Source organism: Rattus norvegicus, chromosome 20 (genome assembly GCF_021556685.1).
Source record: "Rattus norvegicus strain SHRSP/BbbUtx chromosome 20, alternate assembly SHRSP_T2T, whole genome shotgun sequence".
Lineage (NCBI taxonomy): Eukaryota > Metazoa > Chordata > Mammalia > Rodentia > Muridae > Rattus > Rattus norvegicus.
Window position 1 is genome coordinate 31578173 of NC_141553.1, and position 9328 is coordinate 31587500.

General features: G+C 46.6%; 1 pseudogene; it reads left to right on the forward strand.

Moving 5' to 3' along the window:
• The first annotated feature begins 8728 nt into the window (after window positions 1-8728).
• Window positions 8729-9030, forward strand: LOC147998637 (large ribosomal subunit protein eL39-like; annotated as a pseudogene).
• Window positions 9031-9328: the final 298 nt, after the last annotated feature.

Sequence of the window (9328 nt, forward strand, 5' to 3'; positions counted from 1 at the left end):
GGAGCTGACTGATGGAAGCATGTCCTACTACGGCGAGTCTTCGGTGGTGTGTGAGCCACCAGTGTCCTTATTGTCTAAAGGTTAGACATTTGCAAGGTTTTTGTTGTTGATTTTTTTGGTTTTTTTTTTTTTTTTTTTTTGGCAAAGACATCCCCCACCCCCACCTCCCCCACACCATTTGCACAATACTTTCCAAACCTTCCCAACGGACAGACAGTTAACTGCTTGCAGAAGAACCTTTCCACAATGAAAACTATATGTTGCAGTGGGAAGAGGGCATTCACCTTTTATTTATTAAATTTCAGCTCTAGGATCAACCCGTGCTCAGCTCGCCCCCTCTCCACGGACCTCCCGTCCTGCCTGGCTCTCCTGGACTTTTTTTTCCTGACCAAAGACTAACTCTTGCCTGTCTTTTCCTCAAACCAAGTCAGATGGTTTTGTATTGAATGCTAAAGTCTCAATGCAAAGGTTCTGAGATGGCTCAGCTGGTAACTTGCCACCAAGGTAATGACCTGAGTTAACCCCAGAACCAACTCGGTGGAAGGAGAGAACCAACTTACACACACATACACATACGTACACACATACACACACACATACACATACATACACACATACACATACACACATACACACACATACACATACATACACATACATACACATACACACACAAACACACAGGCATACATACACATATACACATACATACACACACAAATACACATACACATATATACACACACACATACATACATACACACATACACATACATACACACAGGCATACACACAGGCATACACACACATACATGCACACATACACACATACACACACATACATACACATACATACACATACACACACAAACACATACACACATATACATACACACATATATACACACACATACACATACATACACACACATACACACAAGCATACACACACATACATGCACACATACACACACATACAGATACATACACATACACATACACACAGGCATACACACATACACATACACACATACACATACACACACATACACACACACATACACACAGGCATACATACACACATACACATACATACACACAGGCATACATACACACATACACATACATACACACACATACACACACACATACACATACACACATACACACACACACACACACTTTTTAAGTTTCAAGGGTAGCAGGCTGAGCACTGCATTACACACTTATAACACCAACATTTGAGACATATAAATAGAAAGACCAGGAGTTCCAGGTTGTCCTCAGCTACATAGTGAGTCTGAGGTTAGCCTGGACTATAAAGTGAGACCCTGTCTCAAGAAAACAAAACAGAAAAGTTTCAATACTGACTATAGTGCCATTAATTCTTATAATTCTAGTTGCTTGGGAAGCTGAGGTAGGGCCTGGGCTATAGCACCCTAGTTTAAAGCTAGGCTGCACCAGGTAGGACCTAGTCTCTCAAAGGAACAAAGGACTGAGGATATCCGGGGTGAAACATATACACATGCATGCATGTATACACATGTACACATGAATGCATGTATACACATGTATGCACACACATATACACATGAATGCATGTATACACATGTATGCACACACATATACACATGCATGCACATATACACATGTATGCCCACATACATATACACATACATACACTATACACATGTATGCCCACACATATACACATGCATGCACATATACACATAAATGCACACACACATATACACATGCATGCACATATACACATAAATGCACACACACATATACACATGCATGCACATATACACATAAATGCACACACACATGCATGTGCACACACATGCAAGCATACATATACACTGCACATATTGCTTTATGCACAGTTATCATCATTATTAAGGACATTGAAGGTCAGTGAGCAGCCCAATGTATGTTCATTTGTTTGTTTTCAGACAGGGCCTATGTGGCTATTATATAGCCCAGGCTGGCCTATATCGTTCTGCTTCAGCCTCCCAAATGCTGTGGTGATAGGATCTGGGCATCTCCTGTACATGAAGACCACTGAGGCCCAATAGAGAAGCAGCTGCTTACTCAAGGCCATGCACACTTGTGAAAGAGCTGGGATAGGAGCTCTTTCCACAAGCCACATTGGTCTGATTTCCGTTAGCCCGGGGCCTTGCACAGAGCTGGTCTAGGATGGGGTAAATCATCCCTACCCACAGGAGAATTACAATACAATTAGCATCTTCCTCCCTTCCTTTGGCCCCTCCTCAGACTCCTTATCTTTTGGGTGGCCCCCTTCCTGCTGTTTGGGTTGGATTTTATTTCTTGTAGACTCTGGCTGCTCTCCAGACCTAAAAGGCTCTTAGCCCCATTATCCTGACAGGCTGAGTCCCTAACCCTGGCTGAAATGTTGTCTTTTTATGGAAGTAGGCCCAGACACCTCACTAGTACTTTGACCTCACCTACATCCTTTTCTTGAGGGAGCCATGCCCACTTGCTTTCTTCCCCAGCCTTCCCTAAAGCATTAACTCATCCCCTGCCATGCGTGTAGGATGCCAAGCACAGGAGAAAGGAATCGGATGTGTTTTCAAAAGCCTAGGAGAGTCCCTGCCTGCAGCAGATGCTCACAAGCCCTGAGATGGAAACGGTCTAGCCTGTGCTTAATGTCCAGAAATTCATACAGCAGGGACCTCTGAGCAAGATCAAGGTGTGTGTCTCTTCCACACTCCCCAGAGTACCTGACATGTTAGGCCCTTGGGCTCAAAATAAACTCTCATCTGTATAAAATGTTGGGAGGACCTGGGGCTTGAATCTAAACACCTTTTTTTTGATTTTTTTTTTTTTTTGGTTCTTTTTTTCGGAGCTGGGGACCGAACCCAGGGCCTTGCGCTTCCTAGGTAAGCGCTCTACCACTGAGCTAAATCCCCAGCCCCCTTTTTTTTGATTTTTAACTGTGTTTTTTCTATGTGTGTTCATGTGTGGGTGTGTGTGCCTGTGTATGAAGGTGCCCAGCAGCCAGAGGCATCCAATACCCTGGAGCTGGCGTTACAGGTGGTTGGCTCTGAGGATCAAAGCAAGTGGCAGGTCAGTCTGGTCTACATGGCCATATCCTGTCCTACAAAAAGAGAAGAAAAACAAAGAAAGAAAAATAAAAAAAAGGAAGGAAGGAAGGAAGAAAGGTAGGCCAGGGAAAACAACAAGAACAACAAAACACTAAACACAAATAAAATTCCAAACAGGGACTGAAGACCCCAGTGTGGTTTGCCCCCAGGGTATCCCTGGGCACGATTCCAGCCCAATACATGAGCAGTAAGAGGGCGCACCTGGGCAACACTAATGCTTTCCTTGGGCTGGCGACAGCAGATCAGCCCAGGGAAAGGAGCCAGGTCCCCCTCGCTGCATAGAAGAATGCTTTGGACAGATTTCCAGCCACCCTGAGATTGTTTTCAAGTCTTGAAAGGCAGGGCCTGTCTGCGGGTTCTCCCTCTCCACAGGTGATGGGGCTTGAGAAAATATGTCTATGTGGAGTCCAGGAGACTTCAATCAGATGTTTAAACAATGCCTCATTTAGAAGATGAACCAGCACAATGTAACCAGGGGGGGAGTTTGGAATCTCTACCTTGGGAGTGACAGATCTTCCAAAATGAAAAGAGGCCAGGCATGGTGGCTGCCTCCTGTAATCCCAGCACTGGGGTGGCAAAGGCAGGAGGATCAGGAGTTCAAGGACCGGCTTTCCCTGAATAATGAATTCAAGGATAGTGTGGGCCAAATGAAACCCTGCCTTAAAACTAGAATAGAGGAGAATGGAGGGAGGGATCAAAGGGGAGCAGGAAGAAAAACAGTGATGTTTACAGGACCAAGACTTCACTGCTTTTCTAAACCATGAACTGTAACATTGGAGTCAAACGACGTGACTGCGACCCAGGGCTGCTAGGGAGACTGCATGGATTCCCTGTGATCGCAGCCATTTTTGTCTTGGTTTCTCTGTCATTTGTTTGTTAACCAAACAAATGGGTTGGGGTTTTTTTCCCTGTTTTTTGTCTGTCTGTTTGTTTGTTTGTTTTTGGAGACAGAGTTTCTCTGTGTAGCCTTGGCTATCTTGGAACTTGCTCTGTAGACCAGACTGGCCTCAATCTGCCTGCCCTCTGCCTCACATGGGCTGGAATTAAAAGGCATGCACCACCGCGTCTTTTTAAATATTCAATTTCTTAGAAGTTTTATACGTGTTTGTGCACACACGAGTGTGTTCCAGTGCCTGGAGAGGCCAGAAGAGGACGTCAGATCCCCTGTAGCTGGCTTGAGACCCTTGTGTGTTATTCCATTGTGGTGGCAGGGAACTTAACTGGGGTCCTCAGGATGCATAATTACTTTCAATCCCTGAGCCATCTCTCCAGCCCGGGTTTCCCGTCTCTTAAACAGGGTCATGAAACACTGTTAGGATCAAACAATACACACCACAGGAGTTAGCTGCTGTGTCCCTGAGTAGAATGCTGTTTTCGCCACACAGAGTTCTAGATGTAATTCATCTTTCTCAGAGGGAGCCAGCAATAAGGGCCCAAAGAGACATGGATAGCCCCAGCTGTAGGCAGAACTCCCAGAAGACACAAGGGAAAGGGAAGAACTTAAGGCAGCTGACCACAGACTGTAGATAAGTGGGGAGTTGGAAGGGAAAAAATAGCAACATTTTTTTAGAGAAATCTCAAACCCACTCAGGGGCAGAGGCAGGAAGATCTTTAGTTCTAGGTCAGCCTGAGCTGGAAAGCTGACCCTGTTTCATAAAAACTTAAAAAAAAAATTTTTTTTCTTTAAAAGAGAGAAATGTGGGCAGGAAGGATGGCTCAGCGGATAAGAGCACTGACTGCTCTTCCAGAGGTCCTGAGTTCAATTCCCAGCAACCACATGGTGGCTCACAACCATCTGTAATGGGATCCGATGCCCGCTTCTGGTATGTCTGAAGACAGGGACAGTGTACTATAAACAAACAAACGAACAAATTAATAAAGTAATATGTTATTTTAAAAAGAGAAATAGAAAAACCCTTCTTTTTCTTCTTCAACTTCCTCCTCCTCCTCATCTTCTTTTTGGAGGCAGGGTTAAAACAGGGTTTTACTATATAGCCCTGTCTGTTTCTGGTACTCACTCTGTAAACAAGGCTAGCCTCAACCTTAGAAATCCACTCACTTCTGCCTCCCGATTGCTGGGATTAAAGGCTTTTTATTTTTTTAAGGGAAAGTGAGGAAGGGCCTATTATGTACTAGGAAAGATCGCCTCTTCAACCACGTCTGCCAAGTTGACCACACATCTCTATGTGCTTGTGAAGCAGGCGGGTTTGAGGCTGGCTGACAAGAGGGAGGAAACAGGGGTGTGTTCAACTCTGTTCTGTGCTGCAGACTTGGTGTAATTAAAATCACCCACAGACACCAAGGGCAGCCCCTGCTTATCTCTGAGCTTTTCACAGATGAATGCATTTAACACACACACTCTCTCTCTCTCTCTCTCCCTCTCTCTCTCTCTCTGAAGTTTTTGGGACAGTATAGATTAAAGAGACTGAGGGTATTAAAGGATCACAGCATTAGGAAGGTTGAGAACCAGTGGACCAGAGGAAGGTTTGTCTGGTATACAGCAGGCTCTCAGTGTGCCCCGTGCCTGAGGCTCAGGCATGGCTGGATCTGTGACTAACAGATAAATCCTGGGGGGCATGAGTGGAACCTCTTTCCTTCCAGGTCTCAGTGAATGAAGAAGAGTCTAGACCAATCAATCACCCAGCACACAGAGCCGCTTGCTGAAGTACAGAGAGGAGGGGGATCAGCACAAAGACCAGTTTGCTCCCACAAAATACACTTGAAAAAACAAAAAGCCTACTCTGGGTGGTGATGGCGGCGCGTACCTTCAGTCCAGGCATTTGGGAGGCAGGGGCAGGCATATCTCTGAGCTCAAGGCCAGCCTGGACTACACAGAGAAACCCTGTTTTGAAAACCAAAACCAACCAACCAAACCAATCAACCAAATAAACAAAAGAACGGGGTTTGGTAACTCATGCTTATAATCCCATATTGGGAAAGTAGAGACAGGCAGATCCCTGGGGCCCGGCTGGCTGACCAGCCTATCTGAGTCAACAAGTTCCAGACACCAAAACCACGTGAGTCTCCAAAAGCAGGTGGATGCAGCCTGAGGAACTACACCCAGGGTTGCCCTCTGACCTCTCCACAGAGGGAGGTAGGAGGGAAGGATGAAGGGGAGGGAAGGGAGGGGAGGGGGAGAGAGAGGGAGATAACCTCCCATCTCCAAACCCTTGACAACCAGAATCATCTAGTCATCTAGTCAAACATGAATGTCTGTGCAGAAATTTCCAGGCAGACCTCTTACTCCTGCCCTGACCATCCATGGGATAGGCTCTTCCTGATAGCGCCCTTGGATGCCCCTGTGCTTGTTTATGGGAAACAGAGATAGGGCCGGTCCCCCAGAGCGTGAGTGACACGGGTCCCAGAGGGTCCAAGTCCAGGAATAGGGAGGGACCTGAGACACCGGATTGCTTGTGTGTCAACTCCCTATGCCGGAAGACTATTACCTTAGGACAGACCAGCTCGATGACGTAGGAGTCACTATGCTTGCTCTTCCCAGGTCGAGGAGACTGAAGCTGGGCTAGCTTTGTGTGCTGGCCCAGTATCTCATAGATGTCCATGCCCCTCCACCCCACCTGTCTCCACGTGATCAGCACGTGAGATCCACCAGAGCAATTCGGTTCAAAACTTTTTGGGGGTGGGGAGGCCAAACGACCCTTTCACAGGGGTCACCTAAGACCATCAGAAAACACAATATATACTGGCCCATAACAGTAGCAGATTACAGTTATGAAGTAGCAACAAAAATAACTTTGCGGCTGGGGTCACCACGGCGTGAGGAACTGTATTAAAGGGTCACAGCATTAGGATGGTTGAGAACCACTGGACCAGAGGAAGGCCTGTCTGGTATACAGCGGGCTCTCAGTGTGCCCCGTGCCTGAGGCTCAGGCATGGCTGGATCCGTGACTAACAGACAGCATGAGGACAAAGAGCTGAGCAGAGTGAACTGTCCCCATCTGTCACATGAGTACCCTCAGGAGCCTAATGAACTTCCTTGAACTCAGTGTCTATACCTGTGTAAATAGGGCGTGATTAACCTCCTTACAGACGTTAGAAGGGTAGAGTTGATCCTGTTGTTTTGGGATAAGGTCTTGCCCCTAGCCTCAAACTCAGTTGCTATGCTACTGAGAATAATCACCCATCCTCAGATCTCCGTATCCATCCCCCAAGGGCTGGGATCGCAGGCACGTTCCCAGACTTCAGGTTTATGCAGTGGTGGCAATCAAACCCAGGGCTTGTGCATGCTGATCAGACACACTCCAACCGCCGCTGCATCCCAGCCCCTAGGAGAGTCGGGTTGCAGTGCCCCTGGCCTGTTAGCACTCCGTGGCATCAGCTCTCTACCCATTAGCATATCTGCTGGCTGTCAACAGTGTCACTCTTGCGATGCTCCACTTCTGTTCCTAGCTGTTGACGCTGTCACCTGCTGCACAAGGCTATGGGGGGTGTTGCATGTACTCGCCTTAGTGTACTGCTAGTAAAACACTACAAGAAACCAGCATCTAGCGGTGCGGCGGCGGCGGCAGCGGGGGCGCGATGCACAACACTCAGGAGCCGGAGGCAGGTGATCTCTAAGTTCAAGGTCTGCAAAGCTAGTTCCAAAATTGAGCAGAAGAACCCTGTCTTGAAAGCCAAAAAGCAAAACAAAATAACAAAAAACCCAGTGTCGGGGTTGGGGATTTAGCTCAGCGGTAGAGCACTTGCCTAGCAAGCGCAAGGACCTGGGTTTGGTCCCCAGCTCCGGGGGAAAAAAAAAAGAAAAAGAAAAAGAAAAAAACCCAGTGTCCTGTGACATATACCATTCTCTGGGGAATCTTGCAAGTTGAGTGGCCATCCAGTTGGGTATGTGGATTAATGAGAGTCAGCAGTCCACACCAAGACGCAGGTCCTCTGGAAGTCAGTGCTTTCAACCCCTGGCTCCAAGACGGGGTTATCATTGGCTTGTAGTTCACTCAGTAGGCTAAGATGGCTGGCCAGAAACCCCAGTGAACCCCAGGGAGGTTTTTTTTTTTTTTTTTTTTTTTTTTTTTTTTTTTTTTTTTTTTTTTTTGTGATCTTACTCTTACGTGCTCAAACGGTTGGAGGTATACGGAATTTGGTTATATATTTACTAAAACCCATCAGGTTTGGTGGCAAATGCTGGTTATCAGATAGGCCAGCCTGGGCTACAAGCCAAGACCTTATCTCAAAAAACAAACAAAGCCAAAACAAAACAAAAACACAATTGGGAGTCGAGATACGTGACTACAATCCTAGGAGGAGTCAGGGGGATCAGGAGTTCGAGGCTATTGTTAAACCATCCTACTAAACCCCTTTATTTGGGAAGAACTGACTTCATGACGCCATGATTAGAAAGTCTAGGCTCCTATGCTGGAAATTACAGGTAACCTCCCTGATAATAATAATAAAATTATTATTTTATTTTTGCAATATTGCGGATAAACATGCCAGACAAGCAGCCTAACCCCAGACCGTGTGTGTTCTCTCTGTCTCTCTGGGTCTTTCTCTGACTCAGAGATGCCCACAGAACATGCATTCCGTCCAGGTTCCGCCAGCCAATCACAGTGGCTCATAGAAATCACCAGGCCCCCCCCCCCCCTTTCCTTTCCTCCGGGATCGCCATCGTGCGTACTACGTTCACCTGATTCAACTTCTCACCATGTGGTCTCACAAGACTTTCAGAATCAAGAGATTCCTGGCCTAGAAACAAAAGTAAAATCGTCCTATTCCTCAGTGGGTTCGGATGAAAACTGGTAACAAAATCAGGTACAATTCTAAGAGAAGGCTCTGGAGGAGAGCGAAGCTGGGTCCGTAAGGATCCACACAACGGCCAGACTGAGGGTTTATACTGAGCCGTGGTCGTCGATCAGACCTACCAGACAGATTTCAACATTTTAAACCTGGAGACTTGCTCGCGTCTAAATTAGGGCGTTTGTCCAGTAATAAAATTTAGAACCTTTCAAGAGAGAAGGGGGGGGGGGGAGAGAGAGAGAGAGAGAGAGAGAGAGAGAGAGAGAGAGAGAGAGAGAGATCATCCCATCCATCCCAGTGGGCCCAGGGGGCATACAAACTGCGAAGGCCAGCAGACCATTTCAGTTAAATGTGAAAACATCTTGAAAGACTCACGAGACAGTCACTTGGACTCCAGTCTCTCTCTCTCTCTCTCTCTCTCTCTCTCTCTCTCTCTCTCTCTCTCT